Raw genomic sequence first — 20,302 nt, 5'->3', positions numbered from 1 at the left:
TTCATAAGGATGAAATGAGTCAGTATCACATACCTAGGTAGAACAACATCTGAAAAGAAAACAAGAACCACAGTCTGGCTATGGATAAATGGTTACAACCTCCCCCGAACACAACTGGTTCCTTGAAGATTGAGGTTAAAAAGAAATCCCACACTAACTCAGAATTGAGTATAATAAAGGGTTATTTATTTAGGTATACTCACAGACCACAGTCCTCTGCACATACAGGGAACAGGAACCTAACCAGAAGCCAGAAGAGAGAGGGAGTGTGCAATTTACATCGGCATTTATAGTATAAGAGGCCATTTCCAAGTAGGCAGGAAACTTAAAGGCTACTGGTTGTAGGTTTTCCTGCAGTACCTCCCCCTTTTGTATAAATAAGAGAGTTCAAAGCCTAATACAAAATTATATACAATAAGAATAAATATCAGGTATAAAAGTTAGAATTGCAACCAGCATAAACAATACCAAGCAAGAAACATGTAATAAATGTTTCAATAATTATCCTATCCTATGGAATTTAAGTCTTGTATTATAAATAACTTGGCCAAGTCATCAAAGGAGTGTAATTACAACTATCTAGTCTTCAACCTCATCAAAGACTGGAGAAGGGAAATAATATTGCTTGACTAAGCAGGAAGTGCAATAAAGCAACTTCTAAAATGTGGGACAAATGACAAAGACAACTGGCTACCTGGGCAATCACCAACAGTCTCATTTACAAAATTGAAACAGCTTATTTTGGCTAAGGCCTAGAGTAACTGACAGACCATTTTCAGAAGCAGGAACTTTTTCAAAGCTGTCTTACCAGCTGGGCGGTGGTGGCGTATGCCTTTAATCCCAGCACTCAGGGAGGCATAGGCAGGTGGATCTCTGGGAGTTCGAGGCCAGCCTGGTATACAAGAGTTAGTTCCGGGACAGGCACCAAAGCTACAGAGAAACCCTGTCTCGAAAAACCAAAAAAAAAAAAAAAAAAAAAAAACCTGTCTTACCCTGTCTTGGCAAGATTATTCTCCTATCTGGACATCGTGCATTTTGCCAGTAATCAATGCATGACCAGTTTCTTGCTCAAAAGCCAGTTTTGCAAAGAAGAAAACAAGCTCCAAGTGGAGTGTCTTTGTTGTTCAACCTTCTCACCAGAATAGATTAATGTTGCCAGGAGAAATAGTGTCTCATTTTACCAGAACCCTAAGTTATTCAAATACCATATCCTACAGCTCTTTGAAGTGGTTGAAAATTACCTACCTATGCAGAATATGATTTCTATGTATCTAAAGAACCTGATTAGTCTAACAATAAGTATGGCAAACATGGATGACTATTGACCTATAGTTCTTAATACCTGTATAACTTAAAGACTAAGACTTCATATTAGAATATTAAACAATCTTTAAACAACTGTGCAACAAGTGAGGACAATGATCTTAAAATATAAACAATGTATAATCAACCCCTAATTGATGTCCTTAACCCTGTTGGGAGAGGGAATGTCATCTTCTAGAATTACTTCCAGCTGTCATGGGGTTGATTTTCTTTCTATGGGACCCTGTGAAAGTAAAATGATGGTTAAGTTTCAATACTACTGTCTGGTAGAATTGAAAATAGTCTCTGATTATAAGGTAGAATTTTTCTGAGGTTCCTATTTGGAGTTCTGGCCAGAACATTGTAAAAAAAAAAAAGTGCACCATATCACCTAACCAAGTTGGAACCATCTTGAGCAGCTTGTACACAAAACAGGTCTTAGAGTAGCACTATCAACATCATGACTTCATATCAACTAGGTGGAGTCATTGTTGAGGGCCCCCTCTTTTTCCTGGAAACTTCAAAGATTACTGCAGGAAAATTCATTGTTCAGTGTGTAAAATTTAAACATTATTTATAGAGACATATATTCAATGAAAGGTATGATAGAAGACAAAAATAGGCATGAAGAAAAGTAAATTTTTTTCTAAATTATTTTTTATTTCCTTCTCATACCAGATGGCTCATGGCATGAGACAGAAATTCTGAATTTTTTCTTTTAACATGCTTGGATTTAGAGAAGGACAGAGTCATTGTCCAACTCCAAAGACAGCTTTGATTTATAAGTGAGTCATAATTATTATTCTAGTTCATGATAAAAAAAAATTCTTACCCTCTGATGAACTGTCTTCATAAGTCATATTTTTTTGCTTGGTTATCCTATCTGTGCAGGGAGCTGGACAGAATTGCCATTACACGATGGCGCTGACATCCTGTCCCGTTGGGACCTGTGTGTCCCCTGCTTCCCTGCTTCCCACATGTGCAGTGGATAAGGGCCCTTGGACCTATCCCGATGCAGTCTGGTGGCAGCTGATGGTGGCAACCAATCACAGGACGACCCGTGTGCCTACTCCCTATATAAGCAGCTGCTTTAGTGCTCTCAGCCCCTCTCGCTTCCTGCTCCCCACCAACCAAGAGGCACTCCATTAAAGCGCTATCTGAGAAGAATCCTCGTGTGGTGGTTGTTCTTCCTCACTGGTCGAGAAGTTCACCGCAGCTGGTGCCGGAAACCGGGGAACTTCGGTCACCAGGCGAGGGGCCAAAGAGGATTCAGAACTCAACATGTGAAGTGGTTACAGCGGTAAGTTTCTCCTAGTATGCTGATTGCAGTCTCCCCAAGTATGCTGTTTGCGGGAGTTGATCCTTGGGTGTTTGGTCTTATGTTCTTGGCGTTTGTGGTGTTTGTCCTAGCCTGCTGTTTCTGGTTGTGCTGCCGTCAGTCCAGCCGTGGCCTCAGGGAGGGAAACAATGTGGATGTTCCGAGAGAGGAGCAGAGAGCCCTGGTTAAACACCAGGACAGTCTTTCAGAATTAGATTCAAAGGGAGAAGACTTGGATAGGCCTAAAAGAAAAAGGGAAAAGGGAAAAACAAAAGAAAAGGAAAAGGTAAAAAAAAAAAAAAGGATCCTGATGCAGTCCTCCCTAAAGGGGAGGCAAATGAGAAGAGGGGAGGTGCCCTCTATCCAGTGCTCGAGGAATTAGTGGGCCTGGATCTGTCTGAGGAGGAGTTAGACCCTCAGGAGGAGGAAGAACTGGAGGAAGCCGCCGCTGGCTATGAGGAGGAAAGATATGGGTGGAGGAGGCCCCCCGCACATAATGCATTAGCAGGGTTAGATGTGGGCCCATTGGCGCCTCCAGAGCCATGCCCGCCCCCTGTGCCTCCATCCTATTCACAAGTGGGAGGGGGATGCCATTTTATTAAAAGAGATACATGGGCGTGTCTAGCGTCCGCGTTTCTAGTTTTTGAGGACCTGCAGACTAATGAGAGATATTATGAGCCTGTATCTTATAAACAGTTAAAGGATTTAGTGGAAGCAGTTCAAACCTACGGAGTTACAGCTAGTTATACCATAGCCTTGCTGCGTAGAATCGCCACCACGGTCATGACTCCTACAGATTGGTTTGAGGTTGCTAAGGCTTGCCTAAGTATGGGACAATTTTTGGATTTTAAATCCATTGTTACGGATAAAGCTCATGTCCCAGCTAGAGTGAATGCCCAGAATAATCGTCCCCAATGGACAGCGGATATGCTTTTGGGGCAAGGGCAATGGGCTGCCAACCAGCTAGGATATCCTCAGGAGGTGTACCAACATATTAATGATATCTGCTATAGGGCGTGGAAGTCTTTGCCTAATAAAGGAGAAGTCAAAGGCCATCTAACAAAGATTATTCAGGGGCCAAACGAACCCTTCTCTGATTTTGTGGCTAGAGTGCTTGATATGGCTGGAAAGATTATTGGGGATGCGGATCATGTGATGCCGTTGGTACAGCAGATTGTTTTTGAACAGAGTACTAAGGAATGTCAGGGGGCCATTACTCCTGTTAAAGAGAAGGGAATTGAGGCCTGGCTGAAAGCCTGCCGAGAGATTGGAGGGCCCGTTACCAATGCAGGCCTAGCGGCTGCTGTTTTGTCTACTACTCAGGCCGCCAAGACCAGAAAAGGAGGAGGATGTTTCAAATGTGGACAACAAGGGCATTTTAAGAGACAATGCCCGTCACTGAAAGGGCTGTCTTCTCAGGCTCAGACTCCTAATGTAAGGCAACCTGGCCTTTGTCCAATATGTAAGAAAGGGAAACACTGGGCTAATGAATGCCGGTCTGTTAAGGACATCAATGGGCAGCCCATCGTACAGCTCGGTGGCCAGGAGTCAAAAAACGGGATGAGGGGCCCCCGTCCCCAGGGCACTGCAACAGACCACCACTCCCAACCCAATTGTATCCGCCGAGCAACCTCAAGCTCAGCAGGGTTGGACCTCCATGCCTCCACCGGACTGGTATTAACCCAGGAGATGGGAATTCAGGTGGTTGATTCTGACATGAATGGCCCATTAGAAAAAGGAACAGTGGGGATAGTCTTAGGGCGATCCTCATCCACTATGAAAGGCTTGATTGTCTTTCCAGGAGTCATTGATTCCGATTATACTGGAGTGATTAAGATCCTATGTCATTCTTCCTGTGGCATAATTTCTATAGCGCCAGGGGACAGGATTGCCCAACTGCTTAGACTACCATCTAAGCATGAGACCTTTCCTGCGCACTTTAAGGAAAGAAATGACATGGGGCTGGGCTCCACTGGAGTGGACCTTGCCTGTCTATCTATGGAACTGGATCAGAGGCCCATGTTGGATTTGATGATAGAGGGAAAGATATTCTCCGGATTGGTGGATACTGGGGCAGACCGGAGTATCATCCAGCTGCAAGCCTGGCCTAAGTGCTGGCCATTGCAACAGTCATCTCAATCCTTACAAGGGCTGGGTTACGCTCACACGCCATACATGAGTGCCAAAGAGCTGGTCTGGAAAATGGAGGACCAACAAGGCACGGTTCAACCTTTCGTGGTTGAACCCCATTAATTTTTGGGGCCGTGACATTCAACATCAATTGAAACTTAAGCTAACTAATGATTATTCAGAGGCTAGTAAAAGTATGATGAAAAGACAAGGTTTTGTTCCATCTAAGGGCCTGGGGAAGAATCTTCAGGGTTGTCAAAGGCCTATAGAGTCTGTGAAAAAACAGGATAGAAGGGGCCTGGGTTTTTCCTAGGGGCCACTGAAGAATTGGCTTCCAATGACAGTTTTGTACCCATACCCTGGGGAACGAACAAGCCGGTGTGGGTTCCTCAGTGGCCCCTTTCTCAAGAAAAATTGGAAGCTGCAAAAAACCTGGTTTTAGAACAATTACGGCTCAGGCATGTGGAGCCTTCTGTTTCACCATGGAACACCCCTATATTTGTTATTAAGAAGAGCTCAGGAAAATGGAGATTATTACATGACTTGCGTGCAGTTAATGCTCAGATGCAGGTTATGGGTGCACTCCAGAGGGGACTGCCCTTACTCTCTGCCTTGCCACATAGCTGGCCGGTCATGGCCTTGGACATCAAGGATTGCTTTTTCTCCATTTCTTTGCATCCAGATGATAGGGAGCGATTCGCATTTACTTTGCCATCGGTTAACCATGAGCAACCCGAGACTCATTATCAATGGGAGTGCGCCCACAGGGAATGGCCAATAGCCCGACAATGTGCCAGCTGTATGTAGACCAGGCCCTCTCACCCGTAAGACAGCAATTCCCTAAAATGAGAATTATTCATTACATGGACGATGTCCTGTTGACCGCCTCTTCGCAGGAAGTGCTCCTGGCCGCATTCCAGGAAACGGCCTCTGCCCTACGCCGTTGGGGCCTGGTCTTGGCACCTGATAAGATCCAACAGACTACTGCTATAAAATTTCTAGAGGCATTATATCCCCTTTGACTGTGACCCCTCAAAAGATTTCCATTCGCACCCATCATTTGAGGACACTTAATGATTTTCAACAATTATTGGGGGATATTAATTGGATTGTGGGGTATTTAAACATCCCCCAGGCAAAGTTGTTGCCCTTGTTTTCTATTTTGGAAGGTGACCCGAATGTTAATTCTAACAGAACTTTGACCCCCTTGGCTGAAAAGGCTTTAAAACAAGTGGAGAAAGCAATGACTGAGGCACAATTGTGCCTAGTCGATCCTGCCATGCCCATATTTTTATGCATCTTAAAAACTGCACATTACCCTACTGGGATGCTGTGGCAAAATGGCCCTTTATGGTGGATCCATGGTAATTCTTCAGGTACCAAAGTTATTCAATATTATCCCAAGTTGGTTGCTTCTCAAGCGGTATTGGGAATAAAGCATTGCTTAACATCTTTTGCAACTATGCCAGATAGATTGATTATTCCCTATACAAAGGAACAGGTGGAGACATTGGCTGCTACAGTGAATGAGTGGGCTGTTTTGGTTTGCGCTTTTCCTAACCTTATTGATAATCATTATCCAAGACATCCCCTGTTAAATTTTGTGGAAAGGAACTTAGTGTATTTTCCTAAGGTTACCTTTAAAAAGCCCATTGATATGGCCTTGAATGTTTTTACTGATGGCTCCAAAACTGGCAAAGGTGCCATAGTAATTCAAGGTCAGGATCCCATTTTGCTTGATTTTTGGCCTGATTCCCCACAAGTCACGGAATGTATGACCGTGCTGGAAGTTTTTAAAAGATTTTCAGAACCTTTCAATTTATTTTCAGATTCTAAATATGTGGTGAATGCCGTTGCCTCATTGGAGGTGGCTGCCTTTGTTAGAAATTCAAGTACAGTTTCCAATATTTTGTGTCAAATTCAAGCATACAGTATACAAAGGGATAATCTCTTTTTCATTGGACATATTAGGCTCATACTTTGCTTCCAGGACCCATGTCTGACTGCCTTACCCGGTCCATGGCTTTGGTTGTCTCGGACCCTGTAGAATTAGCACGAGATTTTCATAAGCTTTGGCATGTGCCTGCCAATACCCTTAGAAGAAAATTTCATATTTCCAGACAGATATCCAGAGAAATAGTTAAAGCCTGCTCTTCATGTGTGACCTTTTCGCACCCCCCTAATGTTGGGGTCAATCCTAGAGGGCTGCAACCTAACATGTTGTGGCAAATGGATGTTACCCACGTGCCTGAATTTGGCAAATTAAAATATTTGCATGTATCAGTGGATACCTTTTCTGGCATTATTCATACCACACCCCTAGCGGGAGAAAAGGTGACTCATGTAAAAACACATTGCCTTGAGGCCTGGGCTGCCTGGGGAAAACCCCTATGCCTTAAGACAGACAATGGCCCGGCATATACCTCCCATGGATTTCGTGCCTTTTGTGCACAGCTCCAGGTGACCTACATTATGGGCCTTCCATACAATCCACAAGGACAAGGTATTGTGGAGAGAGCTAACAGAAGTATTAAAGAAATTCTGCAAGAACAAGAGGGGGAATAGCTGAATCTGCTTCCCCCAGGGAAAGAATCTCCCTTGTGCTCTTCACACTTAATTTTTTAAACCTATATGAGTCGGGTACTGCAGCAGCTGAAAAGCACGCAGCAGGCCCTATGGAACAAAAGGAATATGTGATATGGAAAGATATATTGGATAACAAATGGTATGGACCGGATCTTGTGGTGGCAAGATCCAGAAGAGCTGTATGTGTTTTTCCACAGGGCCAAGAGGCTCCGCTTTGGGTTCCGAGCCGGCTGATACGCATGATCAAGGAAGTTCCTAAGGATGAGTCTGAGTCTCTGGAAGAAGATCCTGATGACATCCCTGATGATGTGGATCCAGGGGAAGGCGGAGCACAGATGGGGAATCCTGTCAGCCTTCCCAAAGGCGACGCCTGTTCGGCATGTTGCCACGGTTTTCCCCAGATTTTTACCACCAATAGAAACCTTGATTTACCATGTATGATTCTAAAGTATCCCCTTTAGGAAAAGAACATAACATTACAGAGAAAGGGTCCCTATGCTTTCAATAAGAAGTGAGTGGGCGTGAGCATGTTTTTGGCAAGCTGCCTGGGTATCTGTGTGTTGTGCCTGTGGTTGGTCTGCCGCCTTCATGCCCAAACCAAGAGGGACAAAATAATTATCTCCCAAGCATTGGCTGCCCTGGATTGGGCTCCTCTCTCCAGATATGGCTATCGGCACTAAGAGACGCTTAGGGCTTCCATCATGCACAGCCTATGCACCCCATGAGATCTGTTGATCCATTGCACTTGGGTAGGTGTGTGGATGTAGGTTCCTGTGACACAGCCTTTGCACCCCCGGGGTTCCTCGAGTACCCATTGCACATGGGAAGGTGTGTCCATGGAGAATATCTTCCATCCTCGAACGACCAAAACATCATGAGGTGGGGGTCAGATTGGATGACGTTAGTCCTGTGCTCAGTGCTCACAAACAAAAAGGGAGAACTGCGGGGAGCCGGACAGAATCACCATTACAAGATGGCGCTGACATCCTGTCCCATTGGGAGCTGCATGTCCCCTGATTCCCTCATGCGCAGTGAATAAGGGCCCTTGGACCTATCCCGATGCAGTCTGGTGACAGCTGATGGTGGCAACCAATCACAGGGCGACCCGTGTGCCTACTCCCTATATAAGCAGCTGCTTTAGTGCTCTTGGCCCCTCTCACTTCCTGCTCCCCATCAACCAAGAGGCACTTCATTAAAGCGCGATCTGAGAAGAATCCTCGTGTGGTGGTTGTTCTTCCTCGCTGGGCGAGAAGTTCGCTGCATATCTGGATATTTATCTTTTCATCTTTAGACAGCTAGATGTTCAGGGACTCTTGACTTTTTGAAGATTAGTATTTGCCTGCAAAGACAAGAACAAAACCTTGGCCCAACTCTTATGAGGTTTCCTCACAACCTGATTGGTTGTCACCTCTGTGGATGAGCCTTTATTTCTTTCTCAAGAGATTTCTCTTTTTTAAAAAAGTCATTATTAATTCTGATGGTACCCATAAGTTTTCTTCTCCTGTTGAAATGAGAGCAAAACCCCTTTTCCAATGTAGCACATTTCCTGGTTTCTATTGTGAGGCCAACAAATCCTTGAAATAAACTGGAAGATTAAATTCAGAATTTTTTTTTTTATCTGAAGTCTCTATTGTGCTGTTTTTCCTTCCTCAATGGCGTTAAGAAAATTCAAGGTTAATAAAGTATTATGTAATCTATTTCTGGGGGTACTTTTCATCCCTTTCCATTTGTTTAACATATCCTTTATAGTTTGATTTGACCATTCTATAACTCCCTGACCTATAGGATTGTTTGGTATTCCTGTAATATGCTTTATATTATAATAAGCACAAAAACCTGTTTCATTTTCTTAGGGACATATGCTGAACCATTATCTGTGTTTATTTTTGCAGGTATACCCATGATGGCCATAATTTCTAATAAATGTGTGATTACTGAATCAGCCTTTTCTGAGCTCAAAGCGGTTTCCCATTGAAAACTTGAATACATGTCTATGGTGTGATGCACATATTTTAATTTTCCAAATTCTGCAAAGTTGAATACAGTCATCTGCCAGATTTCATGCCTTTGAGTGCTCTTTGGGTTACTCCCTGTAGGTAGTGGTGTTTGGTTATAGAAAAAGCAAGTAGGACATTTCTTTATAATCTCCTTAGCTTGTTGCCATGTAATAGAAAATTCTTTCTTTAAACCTTTGCTATTGACATGATGTTTTGTATGAAATTCTAAGGCTTTCAACACACTTCCAGTCAATAATCAATCAATTTCTGCGTTACCTTGTGGTAGAGGACCTGGTAGACATGAATGAGATCAGATGTGTGTTATGTATATGGGACAGAGCCTATTCCTGATTGTATCTTGAACCTGTATAAATAATAAAGTCAATTCTGTATCATCTGGTATAAATTTAGAAGGTAGAGGACCTGGTAGACATGAATGAGATCAGATGTGTGTTATGTATATGGGACAGAGCCTATTCCTGATTGTATCTTGAACCTGTATAAATAATAAAGGCAATTCTGTATCATCTGGTATAAATTTAGAAGTTTCAAATTGCAAGAGAACTCTTTCTGCATATTATAAATCAGTAACTATATTAAAAGTTTCTTTAAAATCCCTTACTACCATGAGAATAGCATACAATTCTGCCTTTTATACAGAATTATAAGGGCTATGTTCCACCTTACTTAAATCTTCTTATTTGTAACCTGCCTTTCCTGATTTATTTGCCTAAGTATAGAATGTACAGGCTCCAGTTATTTATGTGTCTCATACAATGTAAGGAAGGATTCAAGTAGCTCTTTTTATAAGGTTAATTCTATCACTTTTGGGATAATTACTATTAATCTCTCCTAAAGAATTAACACAATCTCTTTGCCAAGTTTCATTTTTTCCCATATTTTTTTTAATTTAATCAGTAGTAAAAGGCACTATAATCTCTACTGGGTCTATACCTGGTGATTGAAAAAGTATCAATTTTCCTTTTATAATTAATTTAGAAATTTTTTCCACATAAGTTTTTAAATTTTTGTTTGGTTTCTGTGGTAAAAAGATCCATTCTAAGATAACATCTTCTCTATGCATTAAAATTTCCATAGGGTAAATTCTGGAAGGCAAATATTAAAATGCAATTAAGAATTGGATGCACCCTATCCACATGTGCCTTCCATAATTTTTCTTTAATGACAGTCAATTCCTTTTCCATTTCAGCTGTTAATTCTCTGGGACTATTTACGTCTTGTCATCATCTAAGATTTTGTATAAATCTACTATTAGATCAGGTGTTATCCCTTGTCATAGACTGGAAATGTCTCTTAACAGTTTTGAAAGTCATTAAGAGTCCACAATCGGTCTCTCCTAATTTGTGCCTTTTGTATTATAATTTTGGTTAAACCTATTTTATAACCTCGGTAATTGACAGAATCTCCTCTCTGTATTTTTTCAGGGGCAATTTGTAATCACCATTTTGGCAAAACTTTCTTTACTTCTTCAAACATTCTTTCTAAATAATCTACATTTGAATCAGATAGCAAAATGTCAATCATGTAATTACAAATTATAGATTTAGGAAATTTTTATGTATTATTTCCAATGGCTGACTTACAAAGTATTGGCATAGACTGGGTCTATTGAATATTCCTTGTGGAAGAGTAGTCCACTAGTATCTCCTAGATGGCTAAGAATTATAAGTAGGCAATATGAAGGCAAAATTTTCACTGTCCTTTTCTTGTAAAGGTATAATGAATAAACAGTCTTTTAAATCAAAAACTATAAGAAGTCATCCTTTTGGTAGTAGAGAAGGCAGAGAAATTTCAGATTGTAAAGGGCCCATAGGTCAAATTACTTTTTTGTCAGCTCTTAGATCTGTCACCATTCTCCATTTACCAGATTTCTTTTTAACAACAAATATAGAATTCTAAGGGCTGGTTCATTCTTCAATATGGTGAACATCTGGTTGCACCTGTACCAGCTGTTTTAAAGCCTGTAGTTTGTCTTCTGTTAAGAGCTACTGTTTAACCAATGTTGGTTTCTCAGTTAACCATTTTAAAGTTAGGACCGTTGGTACCTCTAAAGGCTTGCTAGTTGATTTGTGTTCTTGTACAGCAGGAATGGCTGGTGACATTTGTTTATAGTACCTTATATTGTCCTTCCCAAAAATGTGAGTTTCTGGAACTGCAGAAATATTAATCTGGGTATTCCATTGCTGCAGCAGGTCATGATCCCATAAATTCACTGCGATTTTAGCCACATATGGCCTCAGCCTTCCTCTCTTTCCTCTGGCCCTTAGCATTCATCCCATATCATGTTTTGTTTCAATTGAGATAGGGTTCCAATTCTTAAATATTAAACATCTGCCTCTTGAAGAGGCCAATTTTGATGCCAACATTCTGGAGTAATGATACTCAAGTCTGCAACCGTGTCTATCAAACCACAATTACAATGCCATTTATTTGCACTCTTTGCTTTGTTTCTTGATCATTTATAGAAGTCCTCCAGAATATACAATTTCTATTTCCTATTGGAGTTTTTATTCATCCTCCATGTTTATTCCATCATTCAGAACAGTATAGTTTCTACAGAGAAGGTTCTGGATTTTTTAATTTTGGAGACAAGTAATCCACAGTGATTGGGAATGACTGGACCACTTTTGTCTTTGGGCCCTGCAAGAAGCCCCCCAAGGAGTTGCCCAATGATATCAGTTGCCTTGTCTGTTTTTTTGTTGGTCTGCATTTATTGGTCATATGTCAGCCTTTGCCACACCTTCTACATAATCCAGGAAGTTGATACCTTTTTATTTTTGCCATTCCCAGCAGAGACATTATTTCTAGGAATTCCTTTTCTACAATACCTTCTCAGATGTCCTATCACAACTAAAACATTTGACATTTTGATGTCTCCTCATACCTTTGGATATTGTTTCTCCTAGCCAAGATTCAGTATTATAGTCAAAGGTCTCAACATTCATTGTATGGAGGAACCATTCATTAATTGATGCTGTTCTGATATTTAAAGGCCCAAGTATCCTTTTTCATTTTATGTTGACATTTTCAAAAGTCAGATTCAATAAGTACCAGTCTAGCATCTGGGTCTGCTACTCCTATTTGTACAGCCTTAGTTAATCTTTGTAAAAAAAAGTCACTAAAGTGTTCTCTTTGGCACTATTTAACACCAATATATGAGTCAATTCATTTTCCTGATTCTTGAATCCTGTCCCTAGCATTTAAGACTGGTTTGTGACATGGGGACAAGATTTGTTCATTGTAAAGAGCTTGAGCCTGTGGGTCAACATAAGTGGCCTCACCAAGAATTTGATCTTGGGAAGTCTCAAGTTCTTTTACTTTTCCCTGTTGTTCTAAAAATTTTTGCCTTTTCCCTGAAATAACATTTCCACATCAGTTAATGCCCATTATCCAGGACTGCTGAAACTAACTGAAGCCAGTCCTGTAGGGTGGCCTTAATGCTAGAAGCCCATGTCTTTATCATCTCCCTAATAAATGCAAAATGCAATCTGTAAGTTACTACTGCTTGCTTAATTTCTTTTAGATCATTCATTCCTATAGGTATCCATCTACCTTCTTTGGATCCTTTTGGGCATTTAGAGCTTGATGCTTTGTCAGAGTAGATTATAGAGTTGGAAGCTAAAACCCTGCATAAGTCATCTCTGACAGATACTGGTGATGTTAAAACCTGTCCTTGTACTTTCATTCCCTAATCATCAGCTCCAATAATTTCCTCAAACATTTCAAATCTTTTTACTACCATCTTTTGTAAAACCTGAATCTCCTGGCCTGTTTAGATTTCTAATGATTTTATTGAAGCACCTACCTAGCCTCTAGTTCTCATTTTGCACATGTGGTTCCAAGGTCTGAAGTTTTTCCTTTAAAGATAACATCTCATTCTTGGAAATTATTTGAATAGTATGAATATTGCCTTCCTGGAGAGATACTCTATCTGCTATCCTACCATAACTTTTTAACAGATATTGATTGTCAAATTCAATAGTAAGATTCTTTCAGATAATTTCTCTGTACCCTTTGACATGGATTGAATTTTGTTATCCTTTTCAAAAGTATTAATTTTTTCAGGTTACTTTTGATTTTTGATGCTAGTAATCCTGTCAACTAGCTGTTCATTATTTGTCTGTAAAGACTGTATCATTTTTTAAAGTGCCTCATTTTTGGTTCTGTTATCAAATCATTTTCTTAATGATACAATATAAAGGTGAAAGACCCCAACTTTAGTCTCTAGCTTAAGATATTGCTGTTACTGTGGTTCTCTGTTATGTAACCCTGAGACTCTATAAATACTTGCTGGAAAATACCAAAGGGGGCTCTCTCAATCTCACTGGAGTATTGAGTCCCCCTTTGGCACCTTCAACATTAAAGAATCCTCTTGCTGTTTGCATCCATTGGTGTGGCTTATTGAGTCTGGGGGATCCTTCCCTGAACCCTAGAAATTAAGGTCTTTCAAAGGAAAAAACTGAGTCTAATAAATAAATGTATCACCATAACCATATAAGCCTGTCAGAACACAATCCATAGTATCAGCCAAAGGGTTACTAAAGTTTTTCATGGTAATGTTGTCTGCCATTGCATAACTTTCAAGTTAATTGATTTATTAATAAAATATTTACCTGTGTTATGAGGTCTGGTAAATAATTTTAGGTGTAGTAATCTTTATTGTCCAGCCAGTGTCATGGTTGCAGAGTTGCATAACTGGTGGAGCCATGAACAGTCCTGAGCCTCTTTGGCTTTCTGTCTTGGTGCTGGTTGAATATTGACAAATATACTTTGCTTGACAAATTAAAAGCAATTAAATTAAATCCATACACAGAGCAAGGAGCCCGAACTCAGGACCAGGGAGCACAAACCAGAAGCTGTGAATGTCACTGTGTGGCAGGGAACATGGCAGTGGTGGTGGTGGTGGGGGGTGTTGCTCCAGTTTGGGAAATTTCCAATTAGCCACATGTGCTTAGCTCTGCTGTGGTGGGGGTTTTACAAAAAACCATTTAGTAGATGAAAGCAAGTCAAGGGGGCAGGGGTTGCCTTCTGGGCTGTGGATCATTGGGCCTTTTAGTCCAGTCCACCTGGTAAGTGTGGAATTTGGATCCACGAGGGGCACCAGATGAAGATAGACACTATAAAGAAATCCCATACTAAGAACTGAGTATAAGAAAGGGTTATTTACTTAGGGGTAGACTCACAGATCACAATCCTCTTCATGAGTGGAGAACAGCAGCAAGAAGAGAGAGGGAATGCACACTTTACATCGAAATTTATAGTATAAGAGGCCACGCCCATGTATGCAGGTAACCTAATGGCTAATGGCTGTAGGATTTCTTACAGCAGTTCCTCATGGTCTTTTTCCATTTCCTTGTATTCCTAATGTATGTATGTATGTATGTATGTATTTTAGAGTCAGTTATTATAACATGTTGTTATTGTCTGGTGCATTAAGCTGTGGAGTCTTAAACTCTAAGACAAATACAGAAGTAGATCCAGTGTCTGGGGACTGCCTTGTGTCTTGGTTGACACATGGTTGTCCAATGTTTGTGTCATTTATGTAAGAGATAGGGAGACAGCTGTCTTGTCTCTTCTAATAAGGCTTTTATCCTGTTAGTGAGAGTTTCATCTTCATAGTCAAATCATCTCTGAAAGCCTCACCTTTACATATAATCACAGTGGGAGTTACAATTTTCAAAGTTGTAATGCCATCTGACAAAGCAGAAAGGGGGCCCAAAGACATTCATTTGAGACCATGTTAGTAGCATAAAAAAGCCTACAAGGATTTATGAGCTACAGGGATCAGAAAGGTGATGCAGGCTAGACTTCAGACAGAGCATATCTTTTCAGAACAATTTCTGATTGGAATTATTGATTTTATAAGGCACAATATTAAAGAATTCTGCAAAAATTCAACATATATGATGACCTATAGCAGTACTTGTTGACTGAGTCCGTCTGTATTAAACATAACACTAAGCTGTTATAGAACAACACAGCGTATAAGACATGCAACTACATGACTACAGACTTATCCCAAATAGAAGTCATATCAAAAAGTTGCAGGTGGAAAAAACTTCAGGAAATAATTTTGTTTTGATGCGGAGGAAGTAAAACTGCAACAGTGAGAGTCAGATAAGTTTTCTAGAGGTAGCTAATGAAAGACATGTTTTAGCCATTTGCCTGAAATGCCTGAATGGAAGACAGCTAATGCAGCTTGTGAGGCATGGTGCAGGAAGTGGGTCAGCAATTGTTCCATTAACTCTCACAAGTTCTTTAGTCATGGAGAATTAAAAAACTCTTATATTGATTTTCACAAAATTCAAGATCCATTGATAGCATAAAACTTGAGGAAGAACCAAACGGGATGAATAAACTGAGGACCAAGAAAGCACTCAATAGTAAGGGGTAATGGGTGGACAGTGACTTTCAGGAATGGGGACAGAGACATACCAATGAATATTCAATAAATGATATTTTATAAGTAACATTTTATCTAATTTCTCAATAATGAATTCCAAGGTTATCAGAAGAAACTGATTTTTTATGAGTAGGGTAAGAAATCAAGGCCAAAGGGGACTCGAAGCTTGACTCTTTGCATCAAATGATACCTAGAAGCTAGACTACTGTGACTTCTGAGGAAAACCACCATTCTCCTAGATGTCACTCGAATCTTTTCCATATAGCAATCGTACCTCCTTCTATTTCCCCCTCCTTGTAATTGCTGTGGTGCCAAACACTTCAAATTATCAAATGCAAATTATCTTCTAAAATCAATTTTAGAATGCTTAGCCAGAGATGCTGTTAAGCAGTTATTGATCAAAAGCAAAAAAGTTAACTTGCAAATCAAATCTAGATTGCTGGTGTTTGCTATGGCAACATAATTTTCTATGAATATAGACAGAAGACTGCTACATTTAAAATGGGGAAAAGGCCTCCTTGTTGGCATCTCAGAAGCAAGCACTCCTCTGCCTATTAGCTTTTTTCATTGACAAGAATAAGCAAATCTTTAAAAACATTACAAGTCAGGACATTCTCTCTGTGGTGTATAAGTGACTCCCAGGAGCTCCAGAAGGTTCCGTATGAGGGTTATTACCTCTTTCAGGCCTTCAGGAAAGTATTTGGTAAATGATTACTTCCCTATTTCATATGGATACCCTGGTGTTCTATACATGGGCCATGACCAGGAAGTCACTTCTGAACTGGGAGGATTCGGTTGATTAACTTTCCATTAAATGGTTCCTGATTGCATGCTGAAACTTCAGATATCAAGCTGAGAACTAAAGGGGAGGGGGGGGGAGAAACAAGCTGCATGCTTCACTGGTAATTAACATCGCCAGGTGACAAATCAATACTACCTGGCTATTCCCATAAACAATTGTAACAGGGAGAATGAGGCTTCCAGCCCTTGGATGATGGGTTATTTGGCTACAACTACATAGAGGTGAAAGGGGGAGGAAGATTTTTCTTTAGCTGTAGGTGGTAGTAAATTCTGAAAAAGCAAGCAGATGTTTCAAAGAAAATGGTCTTTGATTAAAAAAAAAAAAGTAAATACATTATAACCTGAATTCAGATGAGTATCTTTAAGATTTCACACACTTTAATGAAGCTGAGAACTTATTAATAGATTTATATTACAGAAATTCTGTCTCCAAAGCATTTGTTCAACAATATCAAGTGAATTCAGCATGGAATGACATAGTTTAATGTCTTAGAGATTCTATCATTGTGATAAAACACATGACTATAAGCAACTTGGAAAGGAAAGGGTTTATTTCAATTACACTTCTACATCACAGTCCATAATTGTAGTTTTCATGACAGGACGCAAGAGTTGGTGTGGAATTCAGGGAGAACCATATCTTACCAGCTTGTTCCTTCATAGCTTGCTCATACTGCTTTCTTACAGGGCCTAGGACCACCAACCCTTTGGCAGCACCTGAGCTGGGCACTCCCATGTTACTCAAGAAAACATACCACAGGCTTGCTCACAGGACCATCTAGTGGGGGCACTTTATCAACTGATATTGACATAAAACTAGCCAACATGCTGAAGTATTCATGAGCAATCTCCCAAGAGATTCTGCTCCAAGTGGGTCAGAAATTATACTTGAAAAGTTATTGCATAGCACTTAAAAGAGTCATTTGTCAGGTAAATAGAGTAAAGCAACATATGAAGTGTTTGTGTTCCTAGTATTTAGAATCTGTTCACCAGGAAAGAAATGCATTGAAAAGGAACATCAGTTGACTCAAACACAAATAATATAAGTTAGTCATTCACAATGTTTGTTATTATATTCTCCTAATGATTATAAATTTCCCTGGTGTAGGATACCTCAACAGACAATTTCAAACAACAATGAAAAATGAGGGCCTACATCTAGATCATATATCTATAACACTTCCTCTACATCTCAGGCTCAGAGACATCATGGATGGTGGTGGTATTAGTAAGATTAAAAGGGAGATGTTCAGAACTTCCATGGCAAGATAGTGGATTTTTTTTAATATATCAGGAACACTGTACCTGCAAAATTACAACAACAGTATTGCTTAAAGAAGATCTATGCAATTAGACACCTGTTGGCATGACAATGTGGAAAGGGACAATTTCACAAGTCCCCCACATCTAGATGAAAAGTAAAAGCCAATTAATATACTCCAAAAAAGTTTATATGGTTTTCTCCAAAGATGAGTACTTTGACAGATAATCCAGCCTCAAACATTTACTCCTAAATGCATGCATATAGAAGATATACTAATGGACTCAGCAGACTCTTTATATTTATCCTTATGGGAGTTTGTATGCAGCAATAATAATTAAGGAAGGTCAATTCGCAGTGGATATGTAGTGGGGTGTGAGAGTAATTGATGGGAGCAAAAGAAGGATGGAAATTGCAGAAACACAGTTCTCATGTGTGAAATTATCAAAGTATAGTTAAGCAAAACTAAAACTTGTGACATAGATAGATAAATAGGTAGGTAGGTAGATAGATAGATAGATAGATAGATAATAGAGATATAGAAAGAGAGAGAGAAAGGTAACCTGGTAATATCAGACTGACTCAACTCTAGAGTCAGTTACTTGGCAGAGAATGAGCAATCAAATGTTTATTAAATAGAAATTAATTGACAACAATCTAGGAGAAGGAAGACATTTTTCTATTTCAGGCTAGATTCCTATGAGAATTTATAATGTCATTTTGGCTTTATGTAAGACTCACTCACTATCACTTCTCTAGGCTCTACGTCACAAGAGTGCAGACCGCTTTTGAGAAAGGTAAATTAAGTCATGGTAGTCAAAAACTCATCATTTAATATCCAAACTCCAACAAGTTCTAATCCTTTTTATCACACTGGATATAATTCCAGGCATGATCATAATTAGAACTCACTTTTTTGTCAGTTTCCCCTCAAGTTTTTTCAATATATCTTGGTTTCATAGGTAACTTTATGTTCGGCTAAGCAAATGTTGATGTTTTTATTTTGCGTACATGAGCTCTAGACTTACCTAAGATAATGGGAATCACTCATTTTGGGAACCACAGGCCTCTAAAGTTTAATATAAAATTTCAGAACAATACTTAGTCTTACTCTCATTAAATTGATAGAGGAAATTAGGAAAGAGGAAAGGTAGCAGGCTCCATGCACATTCCCATTTCCAAAAATAAATGAACCATAACTTTCCATTCCAAATCCCAGTCCTCAGATAAGCTTCCACTCCACTGACCAGAGACTTTGGTAACTATATAAGGTCCATACACAATTAAGTCACTAATGATTTTTTTCAATTTTATTTCTTTATTGAAAATAAAAATTTTCAGACAATATATTCTGATTATAGTATCCCTTATATAATCTCCTTCCATATTCTTCTTACCTCCCCCATCCATTCCTTCTTTTGCTCTTTCTTTAGAAAACAAACAAGCTAACAAAAAAAGTAAAAAATAGAATGAATAAAAAACTAATAAATAGAAAGGAAAGCAAGTAAAAAGCATGAGAAAAACACAGACAAATGCACACACATCGGGAAGGGTACTCGTACATACAAAGCTGATTACACAAAATCAGAAATCATAATAGATACATAAAAGTTCCCTAAGTTACAAAAAAATAATACCCAAAGAAAACATTGAGTTAAAACATCTCTAAAAATATCATTGAATTTTTTTTTTTCGAGTTGGCCATCTACTTCTGAGCATACGTTCGACCCTTAAGTGTGAATTGTACACTCATTGAAACTCCACTGAAGAAAACTTTCCCTTTGTGTGCAGGTGTCAACAGAAAATAGCTTCTGGGTTAGGGATGGGAGCTTGTGTCTATTTCCCCTCTCATTGCTGGGATACTGTTGTTTATGTTATAACAAATAAAGCTCACCTGAAGATTAGAGTGCAGAGCTAAACTACTAGTTATCCATAGAGGCCAGGCAGTGGTGGCCCACACTTTTAATCCCAGCACTAGGAAGATGGAGACAGGAGTGATGTGGATGAGCAGAGAAAGAAATATAAGGCAGGAGGAAACAAAGGCTCGGCTCAGTTTGAGGATTTATAGAGATAGATGCAGTCTAAGAATTAGGTCTGACTTTAGCCATTCTCACAGGTGTAAGATGATATCTCAAAGTTGTTTTGATTTGCATTTCCCTGATTGCTAAGGAAGTTGAGCATGACCTTAAGTGTCTTTTGGCCATTTGAACTTCTTCTGTTGAGAATTCTCTGTTCAGATCAGTGCCCCATTTTTTAATTGGGTTAATTAGCATTTTAAAGTCTAGTTTCTTGAGTTCTCTATATATTTTGGAGATCAGACCTTTGTCTGTTGAGGGGTTGGTGAAGATCTTCTCCCAGTCAGTAGGTTGCCTTTGTGTCTTAGTGACAGTGTCCTTTGCTTTGCAGAAGCTTCTCAGTTTTAGTAGAGCTCACCAAGACCGGCTGGACTGTGACTGAAAAAGCATGGGATAAAACTGGACTCT

The sequence above is a fragment of the Microtus oregoni genome, unplaced genomic scaffold (genome assembly GCF_018167655.1).
Source record: "Microtus oregoni isolate MIOR12 unplaced genomic scaffold, Mior012 000068F_ref0000429, whole genome shotgun sequence".
NCBI classification, from domain to species: Eukaryota; Metazoa; Chordata; class Mammalia; order Rodentia; family Cricetidae; genus Microtus; species Microtus oregoni.
This window is presented reverse-complemented; position numbering follows the sequence as displayed.